This window comes from Rhinolophus sinicus, chromosome 16 (assembly GCF_057876585.1).
Source record: "Rhinolophus sinicus isolate RSI-liver-muscle chromosome 16, RSI-T2T, whole genome shotgun sequence".
NCBI classification, from domain to species: domain Eukaryota; kingdom Metazoa; phylum Chordata; class Mammalia; order Chiroptera; family Rhinolophidae; genus Rhinolophus; species Rhinolophus sinicus.
In genome coordinates this window covers 74,990,966-75,015,751 of record NC_142516.1, presented here as the reverse complement: position 1 = coordinate 75,015,751, position 24,786 = coordinate 74,990,966, and the positions used below count along the sequence as shown (strand labels likewise).

The 24,786-nt window shown below is 39.8% G+C and overlaps 1 protein-coding gene across 1 annotated transcript in view; it reads left to right on the top strand.

Moving 5' to 3' along the window:
• Positions 1-24,786, top strand: part of LOC148755038 (uncharacterized) — a 67,163-nt gene that overhangs the window by 23,342 nt on the left and 19,035 nt on the right.

Genomic DNA, 24,786 nt, shown 5'->3' with positions numbered 1-24,786 from the left:
AAGGGAGACTTATGCCCTGACATTTGTCACATGAAGTTGGAGGGAAAAGGGTTTTCTGTCTACCGTTTTTCAGTTGCTTTCGCTCATAGCAATCCTTTTGCCAAAGTGGCATATTTTGATCTCCTTGATCATACCAGGGAGAAACCTTATAACTGTTGAAATAGGTAAGATTTCCACCAGAAATCAAACCTCAAGGAACGTTGGAAAACTCATTTTGACATGATTGTAATGAATATGGAAAAACTTTCATCCAAACATCAAATCTTGCATTACCTAAAAGAACTCACACACATGAAAAGCCCTGTAAATGTTATGAAACTTGGAATGCTTTCAGCCAGAAATCACACTTTGAGAACATCAGAGAACTAACTCACAGGGGATAAATCATAAAGATGATGAATGTAGGGAAAGTTAAAAGTCAGGGTCTAGGAGAGATCGCAGCACTCAGAGAAGGGGGCCACAAGTTATTAAGCTGATGAACATGGGATTTCCTCAGGAAGCTCCTCACTAGACATAAGAGAACTATCCTAGTCCCTTCAGGCTATCATAACGAAAATACCATAGATTGGTTAGCTTTAACAAATACTGGTTTCCCACAGTTCTGGAAAGTGGCAGTTCCAAATCAAGGGGGTGGTACTTTTGGTGTCTGGTGAGGCTCCACTTCCTGGTTCGTAGATAGCCATCTTCTTCAGGTGAGCTCACATGGTGAAAGGAACAACGGATCTCTTCAGGGTCTCTTTAAGAAGGGCTCTGGCCTAATGACTTCATCTCTTCAAAGGCCTCCACCTCCAAATCCCAGCACCTTCGTGATAAGATTTCAAGAGATGAATTTGGGGAGGACAGAAACATTCAGTTATTATATACTTTTACCATAGTTGGCAAAATCATGCTACTATTTTCAGTATTCTTCATGTCCTCATTATGGTATGAAACGGTTTTCCTTTTTCCAGAATTTTAAATTTATGTTTCTATAGACTCAGATTTTTGTTTAAAGCAGTAGCTTATAGTCCTTAACTAGTATTACTAGTTTTATTTTGTTTTGATGGTCAAATCAGCTTAGATAAAGCCAGCTGATGTTCATTCAGATTGGCTCCTGTGTCCAATATTTTCCTGATACCCTTTCCTTTTGTGCAACCATCTTTTTATTTGTTCTGATCATGAGAATGTTTAATCTACCATTGTAATCATTTGCATTATAGAGAAAATCCTTTATTCATATTTTGCAGAATGTTAAGTGTTTGCCAAAATATTTAGAACATTACACCGCCTTAAATAAATATTTAAAACTTCTGGTTGGAATAGCATTTCATTTCATCTCAGTCAGGTATCCATAAGGTAGAAGTAACTTAACCAGTGGGCGGAAATTCATTCCTGGGAGACCCAGAGGCAGAGTCCTAGTGATGTGGAACCCAGGCCTTTCCCTTTTTCCTTCTTTGCTGGCACATGTCCAGAGGACGCTCCCAACACCCTTTCCTCCACTAGAGAATGTTATCTGAGCCTTAAACATGAATGGTCATCTCTCCTCCCGGCCTTATGGATCTGTACAGGAGATAATGAGTCCCTGAGCCTTATAATCTTTTATTATGGGCTTGATACCTTGGAGGGCCTCTTTATTTATAGGGTATTGATTCATTCTGGGGAGAGGTTTGGAGGAATCTGTTTGAGTCTTGACCGGCGGGTACCCATTGGATCCTGTTGAGAGCTGTTTGAGATTTTACCCAGAAGGGGGTGCCCCAGGAGTCACCTAGAGAGACCCCTGGTTGGCCACAGTGTCCTTGAGGAAAAGCTGCTTGGACACCTGCATTTTGTTGCAGGGCTGTGCCAGGCATGGCATTCTAACGTAGTGACACAGGTGTGTTTCCCAACACCGTGGGTTGATGAGAATTGGGAAACTGGGACGTGGGCACCATTGCTTCTGAGGACAGAACACAAGCAAAGCACAAGGAGAGGCAAGAACCAATCCTTGAACCCTGAGTGGAGGTGTTGGGTAGTCCATATGAATTCTATTTCTGGGTCTGTGAAAGACCCTGGGATACAGGGTCTTTGAGCAGTTTTCATCAGTGAAATGAGTTAAATGAGTTAATGAGTTAAAAAGGGGGTGAAATCCCATCCTGTCCCTTGGCTGAGGAATTCGGAAGATTGCTGCCTTGACACACTCATGTTGCTATATATTATGTAACCTAAATGGAAGAGAGGAGCTGTGAGAAAGTTGCCCAGTTAATTCCATTGTTTCTCCTCCTCCATCTCCTTGTACCTCTCCCAATAAAAACAGACACATGCATGGCCCTAGAATTTTTATTGATGCATTATTTGGAGTAATTCTTTGACTTTTTTACGCAATCATTTATGAACTATTAACTTAAAAGTAAACACCAAAGTGACAGTCAACAGACATTTATTTGAGATCCAAACGAGTAGCTATTTGTGAAGCTCTGATTTAGGCAGAAACAGAATATAGTTTCCATTTCGGGGCAAAGCAAGGGGTATTGATGAGAAAGGGGAAAAATACAATTAAATGGGTAGAAAGAAGGAATTTCTTGATGTGTCAACAAGCGCTGTCTATCCTGAAGATGTTTGTGTGTATGCTATGTAAGCACCTTGGCTGTGTGCCATTTTGTCTCTAGGGTATAAAGGGTTCCAGCCATTTTAGGGGATAGGTGGGGGGAAAAGGGGAGTGTACCCGGTAGAGACCATGGGCTGTATTGAATGGGGCTGCCGAGCAATGGAGCTATGGGGCCCGTGCCCAAAGGCAACTGCTGAGCTAGGCTGCTATGAATTATGAGGCTGCTACTGGGTTCAGGTTGTAACCTGAGAATGTCCAGCTGTGTGCAGCAGTGAGAAACCCCTGGCTGTGTCCCAGGAAGCTTGTAAATAAAGTATGTCTACTTTGCCTCCAGCTCCATGCATCTTCTTCCAGCTCCCCAAGCCACACACATTACCCCTGGGACACTGTCCACTCGGACATCAACATGACACCTAGCCAACAGGGACTCCCTGGCCCATATCCCCTTTGCAAAAAGGAAGGACTGTCCCCTCTCCCCTCGAGGAAGGAGGCCATCTCAACTCCTAAAAGGCTGATATGGCGGCTCCTCCAATCAGATGCCAATGTTAGTCATTGTTGACTGAGCCAGACGACTGTCACCTTGACTAACAGGTCCCAGGATTCATCCAGGCTCCAGTGCTCAACATCACAGAGGCTGAGGCCAGGATAACGCTTGCCAAGGCAGATAAGAATGTTATCTTTCATCTTAATATGGGAGCTACATTCTCTGCTCTAATTCATGACCTCGGCCCAAACTTACCTTCAGCCTCCTCCTAATAGGAATTCATGCAATCCCACCACCTGCAGACAGACTCTACATTTACCTCGTTGCTTTGCGTCCCTCACTTTTACACATAGCTTTCTAATTAGACCCCAGTGCCCCATACCCCTTTTCAGGACGAGATATTATGCAGAAGCTACAGGCTTCCCTCCAAATCTCTCCTACCCCTACTCTAATAGCCGCTCTGCAGTCTATTTTCCTTCTCAAGCATTTAACCCCGACCTCTCTCCGATCCCTCCCTAGATCAGAAAATAGGTCACCACCATTGTATGGGATCAGGAAACTCCTGTCAGAGCATCTCATCTAACCAGTACCTATTTTCCCTGTAAGCCCCAATGCACCATTAACAGGTAGGCTTTCCTCAATACTCAGCCTACCATCAACAAGTTCTTCAGGCATGGGCTTTTAATTCCCTTCAATTCACCTCGCAATATGCTCATGTTACTGGTCAAAAGCCATTGGCCAATACAGGTTATTTCAAGATCTAAGGATAATCCGTGAGGCAGTAACTGCAATTCATCCTTTATTCCCTAACCATTATATCTATTAGGACTAATACCTCAGGTTCCGAATGGTTCACTGTTCTGGATTTAGAGGATGGCTTCTTTTGTATACCACGAGATCCACAGTCTCAGTTTTTATTTGACTTCACCTGCACGGACCCCCACACTCAGAGCCACATTCAATATACTGTCCTACCACAAGCTTACAAGACAGTCCACCCTTTTGGCACCGATCTAAGTGGAGATTTTCGGGACATTTCCCTCCCTGGGGCTACTATTCTGTAAGATGTTGATGACCTAATTTGTAGCCCAGAGAAGGAAAGTTCATATCAGCCTACAATAAATTTTCTAACACAACGGGGATACCGTGTATCAGCCCCAAAGGCTCAGATTTCTCAGCAGCAAGTAACTTACTCAGGATTTATTCTTTCACCTGGGCAACGACAGATTAGCAATGAGAAGTAGGAACTCATCACCCTTTAGAGCACCCAATCACCAAGAGGCAGCTACGAACTTTCTGAGGAATGGTTGGCTACTGCCGCATCTGAATTCCACAGTTCGGGTCGGTGGTAGCAAAGACTCTGTATGAGGCCCTTAAGGATCTGGAGCAAGAGCCCTGAGACTGGAATGCAGAGCTTGAGTGCCCCTGCTGTCCCCTTCAGAGGCTCTAACTGAAGCCCCTGCCTTAGCTCTCTCAGATCTGCCCCAGCCCTTCTCACTCTGTGTCTCTGTGAGGAGGGGAAGTGCCCCAGGGCTCCTTGTGCAGAATCGAGGCTCAGATTCCAGGCCTGCTGCTTATCTCGCTAGAGGCTGGACCCAGGGGCAAAAGGCTGACCCTTCTGCCTCAGAGTTCTTGCGGTTTAGCCTCACTATTAAAGTAGGCTCAGAAGCTCACCTTTAATCATCCACTAACTGTGTTTACCCCACACCAGGCCTTAGATGTCCTCAACTCCAAGGCATCACACTGGCTGTCAAACAACAGGCTTGCCCAATACCAAACCTTGTTTTCAGTCTCTCGGGACTTAACTATCAAACACTGCAATACCTTAAACCCTTTACCTTTTACCAGATCCCTCCTCCCCGACCCAACACAAGATGCTTGATTTTCTAAACTTTTCTCACTCTGCTCGGGAGGATTTAGAAGATGCTCCCTTTTCGGACCCTGATGAAATGTGTTTCACAGATGGAAGTAGCTCTTTATCCCAAGAACAGAGAAGAGCAGGATATGCTATTGTCTCTCCCACTACCGTAATAGAGATGGGAGTTCAGAAGGCCGAATTCATAGCATTAACCAGAGCCTTACTCCTAACCAAAGACCTAAGAGTCATCATTTATACTGACTCAAAGTATGCCCATCGTGTCCTACGTGGGACGTGTCCTAGGCGGCTCGTGCCGCCTTCTGGCAAGAAAGGGGCTTTCTAACCTCCCAGAATAGCTCCATAAAACACAAAGAGGAGATTTTACACTTACTTGAGGCAGTCCAGGCCCCTACTAAAGTTGCTGTCATCCACTCTCAGGGCCACCAATCAGGGAAAGATGGGATATCTCTGGACAAAAATCTTACTAACCCTATGGCCAAGTCAGCAGTTCTTAGTAGAGAGGGTTATAATGTCAGAACAAGGGAGCCGGACACTCTTCTAGACCTCCCTGAACTTCATTCCTTCGAGTTTCCTCACAGGCTCTGTCCCTTTTTACCCATAAACCTACTTCCTACCCTATCTATATTTCTAAGGAAAGATAAAAGGCAACAATGGAGATTTTGAGAAACATTTATTTCAGAACAAAGCAGCTCCTGTAATGTAGGAATCAAGAGGGCTCCAGGAACAGGAATGGTCCCTGGAAGAGAACAGCCCTGTTTTTACTCTCCTTACCAGAGCTTCAAAGCTGAGGCAAAAGAACGCAGGAAGCAGCACGGCCTAAATTTGCACGGTCAGAAGTTCTTGAACCCTCTGCCCGGATTTGGAGATATTGCCACATACTGTAGCCACCACACTGGTGTGACAGTTGAGGATTTGGGTCACTTTTGATAGAGGGGTGAGCTGGGATGGCCCAGGAGTATGCTGCCCAGGGAAGGCCTCTTTGTGATAGAGCTTGTGAGGGTGAGGTCTAGGGTAAGAGGTAACCAGACACCGGGTGGAAATTCTGTCCCCATTATTGCTCAGTGGCCCCCTGGCTCTTCACTCTTTACAGCACTGTGTTGCTCTCATCTGTGCCTGGTGACATTATCGACTTATCCTGACCTCACAGAATCCCAAAACGATGACTCCTGAAGGCTTTCCATGGTGATGTCCTTTTGACTCTTGAAAGCTTTAAAAATTTGGACCATGGAGGTTCAGTGACTTGGCAAGGGACACGCAGTTTGTGACAGAGTCAGGAGGAAAACAAGTGCAGTTCACTATCTCCCAAGTATGTCTCCAAAAATATCTTATAAAAAAGGACTTTTTGAGAAAATGCAATCCAATTAAAGCTAAAATAAAACATTCCTTGCCTTCAAGCACATCTGTGGGGACAGAGCCCCAGAAGGCAGTTTACAGGCTCTCGGCATCACGTGGAAAGGTGCTGGCTTGGGTGGTAGATGGCTGTCGGCTGGGGCTGGTTGGCCGTCAGATGTGGCCAGTTAGCCAATTGTCCGCTAATATAACTGCTGCGGCTACTGAGGAGAGCCGAGGATTGCCGAGGAGCCGAGGAGAGTGGAGGAGAGTGGAGAAGAGTCATCGGTAGGTTGGAGGAAAGCCTGACGGCAGGTCGCGCGTCAGGTGGGCCCAGCCTCCAGTGAGACCATAGTGGTATGACTCCCCTACCTATGGCTCCGTGGGTGTTCCTTTTTGGCCTCACCATTTCCTGCGTTCTTGTGTGGGGAGCGGGAGCAGAGACCCCGCAGGCCGCTCCGCAGGACAAATGGCGCAGCGAGCAGGTTCTCCCGCACGACAACATCATATTCCTTTTATTGGGCGTACTGTGGTTTTTCTCCTTGGAGATGTAAGCAGTGTTAATAGGAAAAGAGTTCAGTGATGCAGCCTGAGTATTTCATGTTAATTTTAGTGAAAGAGCAGTGCCTTATCCTGTATGTCCTTTAATGTAACTAAGTTGTTTATGTGAATCATTCAGAAAATTAACTACGTTGTTGTTTAACCAGAGAGAAGTTGAGTCAATGAAAAGCTGTGTGGTTTAGTCCACGTGACCGCTTCCCATCTCATGTGGACAGGTGGTGCCGCGCCTGCAGGGTCCTTCCTTGGCCTCCCAGCCGATCCTCCCCAGTTGTCTACACTCTCCCCAGAGCAGCAGAATGAACACACCTCAGGTGAACTCTGTTCATTTCCCACTTTGCATTGTAATGGATTTACAATGGTACCTCGGTTTTTTAACGTAATGTGTTCCAGAAGACCTTTCGAATTCTGAAATGTTTGAAAACAGCTGACAGCTAGGCCTCAGGATCTTGCACTCAGCGGAAGCTGTGTGAAATGTTCCACTTCCGAGGCGTGTTTGAAACGGAAGCATTTACTTCGGGGTTTACGGCGTCGTAAACCGAAATGTTCGTCAATGAAGACGTTAGAAAAGCGAGGTACTACTGTATGAGGTTATTAAGTGTCCATATATTCAATGCAAAAGGAGAAGCAGAAAAAAAGCCAATTTTGAGAGAAAATATAAGCAGTTTCAGCATTAACTGTGATGTCTGCTGTTTGCTCTTGTTAGGTAACCTTTGATACTTATATTCCCTCTAATTGCCAGTTTGCTGAGATTTCAGTTTAGTCATGAACGTAGTTTGAATTATGTCAAGTACTATTTCTGCATCTGTTGAAATAAAGACGTAGCTTATTTCCTTTAATCAATAAATATCGTTAGCAGCAAAATGAATTTTCTGAAATTAATTCATTGTTGATTTCCTGTATACACTCTACTTACTGGTGAGGTGGCTGGGATCTCTCTGCTTATACTTATAAATTAGTATCTGTCTCACATTTAGGTGAGCCTATCATGTCCTTTTCCTGTGTTCCTATCCCATTATACTGTTATTGTCAGATTAGCCTGAGACAAAGAATGTGATACTTTCGTGTGTTTTTTTTTCCTTTGTGTAATGTTTTTTTACCCTGTATTTTATATGATAAAAATTTCTTGTTTTTTGCATGAGGATTTTGTGTGAAGATTTTGAGTATCAAATCCATTTATTAAAGATCATAGGTCTCTTTTATATGTTTCTCTTACCATGTATCTTTCAAAGAGCAGAAGTGTTTAATCAATAACACGTTCCAAATTTTTATCTTTTTCTTTTATTAGTTACCATTTTTTTGTGATATGTAAAAAAATCTTACTAAACCAGTCACAATGATTTTCTTTCCTGTTTTTGTAAGTTTTATAATTACAGTCTGTGATCTTTTTGAATTGACTTTTATGGTGCAAGGTATAAATCAAGATTATTTATTTTTGTTGATGTATATTTGATAATATCAGCAACATTTCTTGAAAAGAATATATCTTCTCCATGGAATTGCTTTGTACCTTTGTTAGGAATCATTTGATTCTTCATTATTTGTATTTCTGTTTCTCGAGTCAGTATTCTCTTCTGTTGATGTGTGTCAATCCTTTTGCTAATATTATACTGGTCTGATTATTGTTGCTTTAAAGTGAGTCTTGAAATCAGTATTGTGAATCTCCCAACCTTGTTCTGTTTTCATTATTGTATTGGATAGTGGAAATCCTTTACCTCCTCCTAAAAGTTTTAGAATCTACCTTTCTATCTTTAAAATGTGCTCTGATTTTCTGTGTGGTTGCAGTGGCTCTGTATATCAATTTTAGACCTCCCTTTTATGTCCAAAGTCATGTGACCAACACTGCAGTATATAATTCCATCCCTATGTTGATAGACATCTTGAATGCAAATGGAGAACATCTGCCTCACCATGACGCTCTGCCCATCCCCTTACTTTTGTTCTTCTACCTCAGCTTATGGATGAGTTAGAGAAACCCAGTAGTCTTCCCTCCTGTATGTCTCCTTTACTACTCACGTGGAATATTTACTTCTGCTACTTCTGGTCACCAAATGGGTAGTTTAGTTTCCCCACCAAACAACTGTCTCCAACACCAGGTGGGCGTCTTTCAGTTTAATTCATCTGACACCATCTACCTGGTGATAGCATCAGATCCCAAAGGTAAAGGATTCAGTTCTACAGGACTGCTCCCACCCCACTTCAGGTACCAACTGCAAATCCCAGTTGTCACCTGTGCTTCTGACCTGTGGGCTGTACATCTGACGTTCCCAGAACCCCTCCTTGGGTTTGATCAATTTGCTAGAGCAGCTCACTGAACTGAGGGAAAGGCATTTACCTATTTATTAAAGGACATGGTATAGGGTACAGGTGAACAGCAAGATGAAAGATAGTGTGAACTATGAGAGGGTCCTGAGCACAGCAGCTTCTGTCCCCATAGAGTTGGAGTGCATCCTTCTCCTTATACATGGCTGTTATGTTTACTAACCCAGAAGCTCTCCAAATGTATCCTTTAGGGGGTTTTGGAAGAGTCATCCTGTAGTCATGATCACTTACTAACTTTATTTTCATCCCCTCTCTCTCCCCTCTAGAGAAGTGGGAGGCAGGGCTGAAAATTTCACCCTTCCCATTGGTCTCTCTGGTGACCAGTGCCCATCCTGGAGCCCACCACAGTTACCTCATTAAAACAAAGGATGCTCCAGGTGCTCCTATCACTTAGGAATTTACAAGGGTTTTAGGAGCTCTGTGCCGGGAACCAGGGGCAGAAACCCATATATCCAGATGCTCCTCTGCTTAGGATGGGGTTACATCCTGATAAATCCTTTGTAAGTTGAAAATACCATAAGTCAGAAATGGAGTTAGTACAGCTAACCTACCGACCATCATAGCTTAGTCTCCGTTCATCATGCTCAGAATACTTACATTAGCCACCAGCTTGGCAACATCATCTAACACAAGCCAATTTTGTAATGAAGTGTTTAATATCTCATGTAATTTATTAGACGTATCATTTTCACAGCATCATAATGGTAAAAAAAAGTTTTAGTCGAATCATCATTAGTCAGAGCATCTGTATATGTATTTTCCCTTATGTCACAGTGGCATCAGCATTTACCAGTTATGTGAGTACCTTCAAAGTGTAAGACAGTGATAGGGCCATAGTAGGCATCTGTTACAAAATTTTGTTTTAAATTCTCAACAGTAATCCTGATACAAATTAGTTTTCAAAGGTATTTGCCATGTCAGCTGTTTCTGAACCCTTGTGATTGAGTTAGAAATATGCTGTTACAGGCCTCAGTGTCCTTCAAGGACGTGACTGTGGAGTTCACCCAGGAGGAGTGGCAGCACCTAGGCCCTGCTCAGCGGGCCCTCTACAGAGATGTGATGTTGGAGAACTACAGCTATCTCGTCTCTGTGAGTGAGCAGACCTCACCACCTGACTCCCTCTGCACTGCAATTCTATTTTCTCTCTCTCCTTTAAAATTCAGATTACCTTTATTGGGGTGGAATTAACAGACAGTAAAAGTCAGTAATTTTCAGTGTATAATTTGATGAGTTTTGGAAGTGTCTAGGTCGTCACAACCACCAAAATACTGATACAAAATACTTTGGACATCCCAGAAAGCTTCTTTGTAGCTTTTTGCAGTAATTTTTCTCCTCCCATCTGTCTCCCTGGATCCTGTCAACCACTGAAGTACTTTCTGTTGCAATAATTGTGCCTTTCTAAAATTTTATGTACGTGATACTGCTCCTACCCCACTTACTCTCTTTTCTTTCATCTTTTACTTAACTGTTTTTAATTTTATTAAATTTATTGAGGTGAAATTGGTTAATAAAGTTAGATAGCTTTCAAATATACAAGTCTATAATATATCGTTTGTAATTTCCATTGCGTCTTCACCACCCAAAATCTAATCTCCTTTAGTCACCATATATTTGACCTGTCTTTACGCTTTTCTGATCCGCCTTTCCTTCTGGTAACCACCATAGTGTTGTCTGTCTGAGTTTTTGTTTGTTTCACTTTTTTTTTTTTGTCTTGTACGTTTTTTGCTTTCAGTTTTATATGCTATACATGAGTGAAGTCATATGGTTCTTGACTTTTTCTGTTTAATTTACTTCACTTAGCATGATAATCTCAAGATCCATCCATTTTGTCGCAAATGACAGTATTTCATCTTTTCTCATGAGTAATCCATTGTATATACGTACTAGGTCTTCTTTATCCAATCATATATCGAAGGACACTTTGTTTGTTTCCAGGTCTTTGCCACTGTGAATAATACTGCAGTGAACATAAGGGTACATATATCTTTACAGATAAATATTTTCAGATATTTGGGGAACATACTCAGAAGAGAGATTGCTGGGTAACGTGGTAATTGTATTCTTAGTTTTTTAAGGAACCTCCATAGTGTTTTCAGTATGCCTGTACCAATTCACATTTCCACCAGCAGTGTAAGAGGGTTCCTTTTTCTCCCACAACCTCTTCAGCACTTTTTATTATTTGTTGATGATAGTATTTCTAACAGGTGTGAGGTGGTATGGCATTGTGGTTTTGATTTGCATTTCCGTAATAGCTAGTGAAGTTGAGCATCATTTTATATATCTGCCAGTCATTTGTATGTCTTGGGAGGAGTGTCTGTTCAAGTCTTCAGCCCATTTTTTAATTGGATTGCTTGTTTTTATTAATATTCGTTGAATAATATGAGTCTTTATATATTTTGGATATTAATCCCTTATTAGGGGCATTTTTGCAAATGTCTTCTCCCATTTGGTTGGGTGCCTCATTGTTTTGTTGATGGTTTCTTTTGCTATGTAAAATCTTTTTTGTTTGATATAGTTTTGTTTATTTATTTTAGCATGTATTTCTTGCCTTTGAGAGGAAATGCATAACATCCTCTCTAAGATCTGGGTCCATAAGTTTAGTATCTGTGTTTTCTTCTATGTACTTAATTGTTTCAGGTGTTACATTTAGGTCTTTGATCCATTTTGAGTGAGTTTTGGTGTATGGTGTCTAATAGCAATCTAGTTTCATTCTTTTGCATGTCGCTTTCCAATTTTCCCAGCACCATTTATTGAAGAAGCTTTCTTTGCTCCATTGTATGTTTTTGCCTCTTTTGTTGAAAATTATTTGCCCATATATATGTGGTTTTATTTGTGGGCTGTCATTTCTTTTCCAGTTTTTCTGCCAATACCATGCTGTTTTGATTATTGTCTCTTTGTAGTATATTTTGAAGTAGGGAGTGTGATCCGTCCAGCTTTCTTCTTTTTTCTCAGGAGTGCTTTGGCTAATCAGGGTCTCTTGTGGTTCCATACAAATCTGATGATTATTTTGGTTCTTTTCCTTAAAAAAAAAAAAGCCTTTTGGATTTTGATGGAGATTGCATTAAATCCATATATTGCGTGAGGTAATATGGCCATTTTAACTATGTTGAGTCTTCCTGTCGGAGAACACAGAATTTCTTTCCATTTCTTTGTTTCACTTAGGTTTTGAGATTCATGCATTCTTTCATGTATCTCACCATTTTTTGTATTCCTAGGTAGTATTTCTTTGAATGCATATACCACAATTTGTTATCCTTATACCTGTTGATAGACACATAGGTTTTTCCTTATTTGTATGTTAGGAATAGAGCTGCAGTGTCCATTTAAGTACAAGTTTTGTTCAGACATTTGTTTTCATTTCTCTTGTGTAAATATTCCGAAGGATGGTATTGTTCTTATGGTCACTTTATAGGAACCTGCCCGATGTTTCCAAAGTGGCTGTGCCAGTGTGCATGCCCGTTAGCAGTGTCTGATAGTTATGGTTGCCATACATCCTCACCAACATGTGGGATTGGAGGTCACTATGGTTTTTTGTTTTTGTTTTTAGTAAACAAATGTTGATTTTTCACAGTTGTGGAGGCTGGAAGTCCAGGATCATAGCCCCAGTAGACTCGATGTCTGGTGGAGACCCACTTCTGGGCTGCAGGCTGCCAGCTTCTCACTGTGTGCTCCCATGGCGGCCGTTACGTTTGTTGTTGTTGTTGTTTTTAAGACAGTGGATGTCTTTGTATTTTCTGGGTTTTAATTTGTATTTTCCTGATGACTAATGAAGTTGAACATCTCTTCTCATACTTTTGGCCATGCATATATTTTGCCTTTTGAGGTGTTCATATCTTTAGCCCGTTTTTAAAGAAACCGTATTTTTTAATAGTTAAATTGAGTTGACAGAGTTCTTAATATAATCTAAGTAAAAGACCATTATTAGATGAATATTTTACTAAGTTTTCTGCCTATCTGTTTTTTGCTTTTATTTTCTTAATTGTGTCTTTGAAGAGCAGAATTTTCTATTTGTTTTTTAATACATCATTTGTTTTTCTTTTATATTTCATGGTTTCTCTTTCTTTTTAAAGAATTTTTTGATTAATCCAAAGTCATTAAAATTTTGTCCTGTGTTTTCCTGAAGAATTTTTACAATTTTACATGTAGGCCCATGACTCACTGGCAGTGAATTTTTTTTTTGTATGCTGTGAAATAAGGGTTGTGGTTCACTTTTTCCATATCTGTGTCTAGTTATAATGACACCATTTACTGGAAGGATTATTATTTTTCCATTGAACTGCCTTGGCTTCTTTGTCAAAAAAAATTGACCGTATATTTGCAGTTCTATCCCTTGACTCTATTCCGTTTAGTGGTTCTGTGTTTCTGTAACGCACCTAATTGATCATGTAGTGTTGTGGAAAGTTATTAAATAAGGAGGATTTAGTCCTCCAAATATGTTTTTCATTTGAAAATTATTTTGATTATTATACATTCTTTGTCATTGCCATATAATTATTAGAATTTCTAATCAATTTCTTCAAGAGTTTCGCTTGGAATCCTGGTTGTGGTAGTCTTAAGTCTTTAGAATGGTCTAGGAAGGATTTATATTTTAATAATATTGAACATTTGATCCATTAAAGTGATAGTGTGTCTCTCCTTTTCATATAAGTCTTTACTTTTTTTTAATATAATGATTTGTAACTTTAACTGTGCATGTTTTACACATACTTAGATGTATATTATGAAATTAATGCTATAAACGGTGTGTAATTTACAGCTTCACTTTGCAGTTGTTTCTTGGCAGTGTGTAGAAATCCAATAGATTTATTTATATTCATTGCATTTTGTAACTTTATTATTCTTATTTATTCTAGAAGATCTTTTGGAGATTGCCAGAGATGTTTTATATCCACAATTATGTTATCTGTGTAAAACACTATGTTACTTCTTCATTTTAAAACTATATGTCTTCATTTCTTTGTGTTTTGTCACTGGCCTGGGCCACCAAAATAAAATTGTGTACAAGTGGTGAGAGAAGATATTCATGTCTTGTTTCTAATCTTAGACGTAAAGTATTCATTCTTCACCATGACATAATTAATTAACTGACTTATTTGTAGGTTTTTAAAGCTGCCCTTCATCCATTTGAGGATGTCCTCTACTCTGCTGAAACTATTTTTTTATTAATTGATAATCATCATTGAATTTGTCAGATGTTCTTTTTCTATTGAGATAGTTACATGTTTTTTTCTTTTGTATTCAAATTATATTGTGAATTACATTGATTTTGTTTAATGTTCAACTAAACTTGAATTCTGGGATGAACCCAAGTTGTTCATACTATATTATATTTTTTATATTTCTGTATGTGGTTTACTACACTTAAGGATATTTGCACCTATATATTTAGAGGCTATTTGTAGATGTAATGTCTCAAAGAGCTGATATCATGGTAATATTTATAAAGGGAGTCAAACAATTTCTACAATTTTCTAGAAGAGATTGAATAGAATTGATATTATTTCTTTCTTAAATACTTAGCAGAATTCACCACAGAAGCATTGTGCTGTCAAATTCTCTACCACTGAGCTATACCCCCTCTAACACTGAAGTATTCTGAACCTGGAGTATTCTTTGTGGGAGGGTTTTCATTAAGAGTGAATTTTTATTTTTTATTAGCTGTAATACAATTTGGGTTACTTCTTTTTTTATGGTAAAATATACATAACATAAATTTACCATGATCACTATTTTTAAGTATAGAGTTCTGTAGCATTTGATATATTCACATTGTTGTGCAACCCTCACCAACATTTATCTCCGGAACTTTTTCATCTTCACAACTAAAGCTATCCATTGCACGCTAACTCCCCATTCCTTCCTCCCCCAAACCTCTATTAGCCACTGTTCTACTTCCTGTCTCTGTAAATTTGAATACTCTAGGTAAATACAAGTGGATTTATTCAGTAGTTAATTTTTTGTGTCTGGCTTGTTTCACTTTGCATAGTGTCATAGGAGTGCTATGTTGAATACCAGTGGTGAGAATAGACATTGTTATCTCTGCCATATTCTCACTCTGAGGGGGAAAGCATGTAGTCTTTTCCTATCCTATTAAATATGATGTTAACTACGTGTTTTTAAAAAAAACATTTTTATTAAAATATAGCTAACATGCAATAATATATTAGTTTCAGGTGTACACGATACTTATTGAACAGTACCCACCTAGCACTATACAGTGTTATTAGCACATTGTTGATTTTATTACCTATGCTAAAAAAGTGATTATGTTGATAAGTCCAGCCATCATCTGATGCTATCATAGTATTATTGATCTTTCACCCCTTTTTAAATTTTTAAATTAGAGTCAACATTCAATATTAGTTTATATTAGTTTCAAGTGCATGGCATAGTGGTTAGACATTTATGTGCTTTAGGAACTGATCCCCTGACTAGTACCACCTGGCACTATACATAGTTATTACCATATTATTGATTATATTTCCTATATTTACATCCCCATGACTATTTTATAACTACCTGTGTGTATTTCTTAATCCCTTCACCTTTTTCACCCTGCCCCTAACCCCATTCCCATCTATCACCCTGACAGACCTAGTACCCATCTGGCACCTTACCTAGTTAGTTCAATATACCCTGCATCCCCATGACTACTGTGTAACAACCAGTTTGTAGTTCTTAGTCCCTTCTTTTCACCCACTTTCAACCCCCATCCCATCTTAAAGAAGTCCCTCTAAGATTCCTTGTTAATACTGGTTTGGTGGTGATGAACTCCTGCGTTTTTTTCTTGTCGAAGCTTTTTATCTCTTTCCATTCTAAATGGTAGCTTTTCTGGGTGGTGTAATCTTGGTTGTAGGTCCCTGCTTTTCATCACTTTGAATATTTTCCTATCAATCTCTTGTTGCCTCAAAGTTTCTGTTGAGAAATCAGCTGATAATCTTATGGGGGCTCCCTTATAGGTAACTAACTGCTTTTCTCTTGCTGCTTTTAGGATTCTCTGTTTGTCTGGCCTCTTTGGTATTGGCGTCTGGGTTCATCTTCTTTGAGACTCTCTTTGTTTCCTGGGCTTATATATCTATTTCCTTCACCAGGTTAGGGAAGTTTTCTGTGATTTTTTCTTAAAATAGGTTTTTAGTTCCTTGCCCTCTCTCTTTTCCTATGGTACCCCTATAATACAAATGTTGTTGCACTTGATGTGTTTCCAGAGGCTCCTTAAACTCTCCTTAATGATTTTTTTTTCCTGTTTTCTGTTCTGGTTGGGTGTTTTCTGCTACCTGAATTTCTACATTGGTGGCTCAGTCCTCTGCTTCATCTAACCTACTGTTGATTCCCTGGAATGTATTCTTCATTTTCGTTAATTGTATTCTTGATTTCTGACTTTTCAATGTTTTGTATCTCCATTTTTATGTTTCCTATCTCTTCGTTAAAGTTCTCCCTGAGATCATTGAACATCCTTTAACAAGTATTTGGAACTCTACGTCTGATAGATTGCTTATCTCCATTTTGTTTAGTTTTGTTTCTAGAGGTTTGTACTGTTCTTTTATTTGGGACATTTTTCTGTGTCTCCCCATTTTAGCTGCCTCCCTGTGTTTGTTTCTATGTATTAGGTAGGGCTGCTATGTCTTCCAGTCTTAGTAGAGTGGCCTTATGTGGTAGGTGTGCTGTGGGGTTCAGTGGCACAGTCTTTCTGGTCACTTGAGCCACAGACTCCAGGTGTACCCTTGTGTGTGTTATGTGTGCCCTCCTCTTGTAGTTGAGCCTTGTTTGATAATTGCACACCAGTAGGAGGGACTGACCCTCGGGCTCACTGGTTGTGAGGACTGGCCTTCACTACAGGGGAAGAGCTGTTGTACAGGGGCTGATCCTACAGAGGAGGATCTGCTTCAGCAGAACTCTGGTGCCTGCCCAATCCACCACTTGGGTGTGTCATTCTTGGAGGCAGCAGGTTGATGCTCCAGCTCATTTTGAAGCTGGCTACTGGGGGCGCCAGCCCCAGGACCACCTTGGAGGGATCTGCTCTAGGTAAAGTTCAGACACAGCCTAGCCCTACCCATGACCACCCAGCAGGAGCAACAAAGAAATCTGCAGATGGCTGCCGCCCATGTGTGCTTAAAAGCACCTTGAGAGGCCATGCCGCAAACCAAGGCATTCTGCCGCTAGTGCCGGGCTTAGGGCTGTTCAGACAGAGGTACAGAATACACTCAAGCCAGATGTTGCTGGTGTGGGTTCCATGAACCTTTGAGAGACCCTGGAAAAGTCTGAAGCTTGAGCCAAGGCAGGCAGTTTATACTAAAAGGCCACTGGAAGCAGCTTGGGTGTGTCTCAAAGTTGGGCAGGGCGGGGTCTCGAATCTCCAGGGTGTGGAGAATAAACAGTGGAGAGTCATATGGTGAACACCTGCTTCTGGGAAGAGGGAGGGCTCAACAAAGAAACAATGGCCTCCACCAGCTCCTCTGTCCCAGAGAAAGCTGCCTCTTCAGCCCGCGTCCCAAGCAGACAACTCAGTTCCCCACCATGTTTCCCTCCTGCCTTTCCACCTGCTACCTAGCGCGGGAGCTCAGAGACAATGATTCCTTTGGTTCGTAAGTCTGGGTGTGCGGTCCTTTTAAGAGGAGCACCTGAGAGTCCAGCAGCCCGCTGTCTCCCTCAGTCACATTCTCCACTGGTTTTCACAACCAGAAATTATGAGGTCTTCTCTCCCCAAAACTGGAACCCAGGGCTGGGGTGGGGCTGGGACCTTTCGCTCCTCTGGGCAGTGGGGAGGACCTCCACAGCTGAAATATCCTTGCCAACCTTTAATGATCACTGTGGGTGTGTGACCAGCCTATTCTGCATCTCTGCCCCTCCTATCAGTCTTGAGCTGGCTTTTCTGTATATCCTTAGATGTAGGGCTTCCGTTTAGCAAGGTTTTAGGAAATTCTCAATGATGGTTGTTTTGCAGTTTAGTTGTAATTTTGTTGCGGTCGTGAGAAGGTAATCACAATGTTTACCTACTGTGCCATGTTGGATCCTCATCCTGCTTTCTAATGTAAGCATTTAGTGGTATACATTTTTATATCAGTGCTGTTTTAGCTGCCTGCCACAAATTTTGATACGTCATATTTTCATTTTATTTTGTTCAGTGTATTTTTTTTTTATTTCTCTTGAGACTTCCTCTTTGAGAGATTATTTAGAAATGTGTTGTTTAACTTCCAAGTCTTTGGAGATTTTTCTATAACTTTCTGTGGCTGATTTTTAGGTAGATTTAATGTGGTCGGAGAACACACTGTATTTCATTTGTCTTAAACTTATTGGGTTTTTTTAATCGCCCAGGATATTATCTATCTTGGTACCTGTTCTATAGAGTTTTGAAAAGTTATGTGTATTCTGCTGTTACTAGGTGGAGTTTCTATAAATGTCTATGAAAGCATGTTGGTTGATGGTTTTATTAAGTTACATATCCTCTTATTTTCTGTCTAATTCTGTCAGGTACTAGAAGGGGATGTTGAAGTGTCTGATTATATTTATGGATTTATCTATTTCTCTTTTTAATTGTCTTAGTTTTTGCTTCATATATTTTGAAGCTCTGTTGTTACTATGTACACATTTCATATTGAGTGTCATTTTTGTGGATTGTTCCTTTAATCGTTATGTACTGTCCTTCTCTGTGTCTGTTAATGTTCAGTCTCTTATCTGATAGTGATATAGCCTCTCAGCTTTTTTTTTTTTATAAAATGTTTGCATGGTATATATCTATTTCTTTTCTATTTTTTTTTTAATTTAATTTTATTAAATTTATTGGGGTGACAATTGTTAGTAAAATTACATAGATTTCAGGTGTACAATTCTGTATTACATCATCTATAAATCCCATTGTGTGTTCATCACCCAGAGTCAGTTCTCCTTCCATCACCATATATTCGGTCCCCCTTACCCTCATCTCCCACTCCCCACCCCCCGCCCCCCTTACCCTCTGGCAACCACTAAACTATTGTCTGTGTCTATGAGTTTCTGTTTCTCATTTGTTTGTCTTGTTCTTTTGTTGTTTTTGGTTTATATACCACATATCAGTGAAATCACATGGTTCTCTGCTTTTTCTGTCTGACTTATTTCGCTCAGCATTACTCTCTCAAGATCCATCCATGTTGTCACAAATGTTCCTATATCATCTTTTCTTACTGCCGAATAGTATTCCATTGTGTATGTATACCACAACTTCTTTATCCATTCATCTATCGAAGGACATTTTGGTTGTTTCCATGTCTTGGCCACCGTAAACAAAGCTGCAATGAACATTGGAGCACACGTGTCTTTATCTCTAAATGTTTTCAGATCTTTTGGGTAGATACCCAGGAGAGGGATTGCTGGGTCATATGGCAATTCTATTCGTAATTCTTTGAGGAACCTCCACACTGCCTTCCATAATGGCTGCACCAGTCTGCATTCCCACCAACAGTGTATGAGGGTTCCTTTTTCTCCACAGCCTCTCCAACATTTGTTACTATTTGTCTTGTTGATGATAGCCATTCTGAATGGGGTGAGGTGGTATCTCATTGTGGTTTTGATTTGCATTTCTCTGATGATTGGTGATGTTGAACATTTTTTCATATGTCTGCTTGACATTTGTATGTCCTCTTTGGAGAAATGTCTCTTCAGGTTCTCTGCCCATTTTTCAATTGGGTTGTTTGTCTTTTTGTTGTTGAGTTGCATGAGTTCCTTGTATATTCTGGATACTAGCCCCTTATCGGAGGTACTGTTTGCAAAAATCTTCTCCCATTCAGTTGGTGGCCTCTTTACTTTGTCAATGGTTTCTTTTGCTGTGCAGAAGCTTTTAAGTTTCATATAGTCCCATTCGTTTATTTTAGCTTTTACTTCCATTGCCTTTGGAGTCAAATTCACAAAATGCTCTTTGAACCCAAGGTCCATAAGTTTAGTACCTATGTTTTCTTCTATGCAGTTTATTGTGTCAGGTCTTATGCTTAAGTCTTTGATCCATTTTGAATTAACTTTGGTACATGGTGACAAATAGCAGTCCAGTTTCATTTTTTGCACGTGGCTATCCAATTCTCCCAGCACCATTTATTGAAGAGGCTGTCTTTGCTCCATTGTATGTTTTTAGCTTCTTGGTCAAAAATTATCTGTCCATATTTATGTGGTTTTATTTCTGGGTTCTCAATTCTGTTCCATTGGTCTATGTGTCTGTTTTTCTGCCAATACCATGCTGTTTTGATTATTGTAGCTCTGTAGTACAAGCCAAAGTCAGGAAGTGTGATACCTCCATTATTGTTCTTTTTTCTTAAGATTGCTTTGGCTATTCGGGGTCTTTTGTGGTTCCAAACAAATCTGATGATTTTTTTTGTTCTATTTATTTAAAATATGCCATTGGGATTTTGATGGGGATTGCATTGAATCTGTATATTGCTTTGGGTAATATGGCCATTTTAACTATGTTGATTCTTCCAATCCATGAGCACGGAATGTCTTTCCATTTCTTTGTGTCTTCTTCAATTTCTTTCAAAAATGTCTTATAGTTTTCAGCATATAGGTCTTTCACGTCCTAGGTAAAGTTTATTCTTAGGTATTTTATTCTTTTTGCTGCAATTGCAAAAGGAATTGTTTTTTGTATTTCTTTTTCTGAGATTTCATTGTTAGTATATAGGAAGGCAATGGACTTTTGTGCGTTGATTTTGTAGCCGGCAACTTTACTGTATTGGTTGATTGTTTCTAATAGCTTTTCGGTGGAGTCTTTAGGGTTTTCTATATATAGCATCATGTCATCTGCAAAGAGTGATAATTTAACTTCTTCATTCCCAATTTGGATGCCTTTTATTTCTTTCTCTTGCCTGATTGCTCTGGCAAGGACTTCCAACACTATGTTGAAAAGCAGAGGTGATAGGGGACATCCCTGTCGTGTTCCTGAACGTAGAGCAAAGGGCTTCAGTTTTTCTCCATTAATTATGAGATTTGCAGAGGGCTTGTCATATATGGCCTTTGTTATGTTAAGGTATTTTCCTTCTATACCCATTTTATTAAGTGTTGTAATCATAAATGGATGTTGTATCTTGTCAAATGCTTTTTCTGCATCAATTGATATAATCATATGATTTTTGTCCTTTATTTTGTTTATGTGATGTATCACATTGACGGGTTTGTGGATGTTGAACCATCCTTGTGCCCCTGGAATGAACCCCACTTGGTCGTGATGAATAATCTTTTTAATGCATTGTTGTATTCGATTTGCTAGAATTTTATTTAGGATTTTTGCATCTGTATTCATCAGAGATATTGGTCTGTAGTTTTCTTTTTTTGTGCTGTCCTTACCAGGTTTTGGTATCAGGGTGATGTTGGCCTCATAGAATGAGTTAGGGAGTACTATCTCTTCTTCAATTTTTTGGAAGAGTTTGTGCAGGATTGGTATTAGATCCTCTTTGAAGGTTTGGTAGAATTCACTAGTGAAGCCATCTGGTCCCGGACTTTTGCTTTTGGGAAGGTTTTGGATGACTGATTCAATTTCGTTACTGGTGATCGGTCTGTTTAGATTTTCCAGTTCTTCATGGTTCAGCCTTGGAAGGCTATATGTTTCTAAGAACTTGTCCATTTCTTCTAGGTTGTTGAATTTGGTGGCATATAGTCCTTCATAGTATTCTTGGATGATCTTTTGTATTTCTGTGGTGTCCGTGATAACTTCCCCTTTTACGTTTCTGATTTTGTTAATCAGTGTCTTCTCTCTTTCTATCTTAGTAAGTCTAGCCAAGGGTTTGTCAATTTTGTTAATCTTTTCAAAGAACCAGCTCTTTGTCATGTTAATTTTTTCTATTGTCTTTCTGTTCTCTATTTCATTTAGTTCTGCTCTAATTTTTGTTATTTCCTTTCTTCTGCTGACCTTGGGTTTTACTTGTTCTTCTTTTTCTAGTTCTTTAAGGTGTAACATGAGGTTATTTATTTGGGAGTTTTCTTGTTTCTTGAGATAGGCCTGTAATGAGATAAATTTCCCTCTTAAAACTGCTTTCGCTGCATCCCAAAAATTTTGGTAGGATGTATTTTCATTGTCATTTGTTTCTATGTATCTTTTGATCTCTCCTCTAACTTCTTCTTTGACCCAGTCTTTCTTTAAAAGTATGTTGTTTAATCTCCATGTATTTGTGTTTTTTCCCGCTTTCTTTTTACAGTCGATATCGAATTTCAAAGCCTTGTGATAAGAGAATATGCATGGTATGATTTCAATCTTCTTAAATTTGTTGAGACTGATTTTATGTCCCAATATATGGTCTATTCTTGAGAATGTTCCGTGTACACTAGAAAAGAGTGTGTAGTCTGATGTTTTAGGATGAAGTGCTCTATAAATGTCAATTATGTCCATTTCATCTAATGTGTCATTTAGGGCTACTATTTCGTTATTTATTTTCTGTTTGGATGGTCTATCCATAGCTGTCAATGGTGTATTTAAGTCCCCTAGTATAATTGTGTTTTTGTCCATTTCTCCCTTTAGTTCTGTTAGTAGTTGCTTGGTGTATTTCGGTGTTCCCTGATTGGGGGCATAAATATTGATGACTGTTATGTCTTCTTGTTGTACAGTCCCCTTCACCATTATGAAATGTCCATCTTTGTCTCTTGTTATCTTTTTCACCTTGAAGTCTGTTTCATCTGATATCATTATGGCTACACCTGATTTTCTCTGGGTACCATTTGCTTGGAGTGTCAATTTCCACCCTTTCACTTTGAGTCTATGCTTGTCCTTGTAGCTGAGATGTGTCTCTTGGAGACAGCTTATGGTTGGGTTTAGTTTTTTGATCCAATCTGCTACTCTGTGCCTTTTTATTGGTGAGTTCAGTCCATTTACATTTAGGATGATTATTGATATGTGAGGATTTCCTGTCATTCTATCTATAGTTTTCTGGTAAGGCTGTGTCTCCATTGTTTCTTTGCCTTTTTGTTGTTGTCTATTATTTCTGTGTGGTGGTATTCTATGATGTTTCCCTCTGTTTCTTCTTTTATTACAGTATATATTTCAGCTCTGGATTTTTTTTGAGTGGTTACCCTTAAGTTTATGTAAAAGAAAGTTTGATATTTAGAGTATTCCATTTTCTTCAGCACGCTTACTTTCTCCATTTCCGTATTCCGGTTCAGGCCTTTACTCTCCCCCTTTTTGAGCTTTGGTTGCCACAAATTGTCCCTGTTGATGGTGGTCGAATCGCCTCCTTTAGTATTTCTTGTAGTGCAGGTCGTGTATTAGAAAATTCCCTCAGCTTCTGTATATCTGGAAAGGTCTTTATTCCTCCTTCATATCTAAAGGATATCTTTGCTGGATATATTATTCTTGGCTCATGATTTCTCTCTTTCAATAGTTCGAATATTTGGTTCCACTCCCTCCTGGCTTGTAGAGTTTCTGCTGAAAAATCTGATGATAATCTAATGTGCTTTCCTTTGTAAGTTACCGTCTTCTTTTCCCTGGCTGCCTTGAGGATTCTTTCTTTGTCGTTGATTTTAGACAGCTTCAATACAATGTGCCTTGGAGAAGGCCTGTTGGGATTGAGGTGACTAGGTGTTCTATTTTCTTCTTGGATTCGAGGGTCCGGTTCTGTCCACAAGTTTAGGAAGTTCTCATCGACAATTTGTTTGAATATATTCTCTGTTCCCTTCTCTCTTTCTTCTCCTTCTGGTATGCCCATCATTCTTATATTGCTCTTTCTGATGGAGTCAGAAAGTTCTTGTAGAGTTCTTTCATTTCTTTTAATTCTCAAGTCGCTTTCTTCTTCCATCTGTGTCATTTCCAGGTTTCTATCTTCGAAGTCACCGATTCTTTCCTCCATCTGGTCAACTCTACTACCTAAGCTGGTTATTTCGTTCTTAATTTCTTCTATTGAGTTCTTAATCTCCAGAAATTCTCTTTGGTTCTTTTTTAAAATTTCAATCACTTTCGTAAAATGCTCATGCTGTTCTTTGATTGAGTTTCTGAGTTCATTTAACTGCCTATCTGTGTTTTCTTGTATCTCGTTGAGTTTTTTTCAGAACTGCAATCTTGAATTCGCTGTCATTTAAGTCACATATTTCTGTATCTTTAAGTGCCTTCTTTGGAGATTTTTCACTTTCTTTCTGAGCTATCTTGTTGCCTTGGTTATTCATGGCGATTACTGGTTTACTATTTCTCTTCCTAGACATCTACAGGAGTTACTTCTGCAACAGCTTGATAGAAAGCGGTCTTTCTTTTGTTTGTCAGTACTTGTTGGTAGAATGTTTTATTATTTCTCCAACTGCAACTTATTTTTCTTCTCCCACACGGTAGTGCTATGTTTTCTCTGCACTATTCCAACTTCTCACACAATGGGGGGATTCCCTGTGAGACGGGCTTCTCCTCTGTTAATAGTTCATCTATGTCACAGGGCGCAGTGTCCCAGTGGGTATGCAGAAAGCTTTTGATGTTCCAAAGCTCTTCAGCTCCTGATTCAGAGCCCGTATGTTTCAGCAGTTCTGTTTACTCCTGCAGGGATCCGCCCAGATAGGTGGGGTCAGGGGCGGGGTGAGTTGTGAGAGGTGGCCCAGAGCAATGGCGGCGACCACCACCATAGCCGGTCCTCCTTCCACAGCTCTCTCCCCTTTGCCGGAACTAGTTGGGCTGTGAATTTGTGTCTGCGGTCCACAGTTCTCAAAATAGCAAATTTTCTGTTGTTTTGA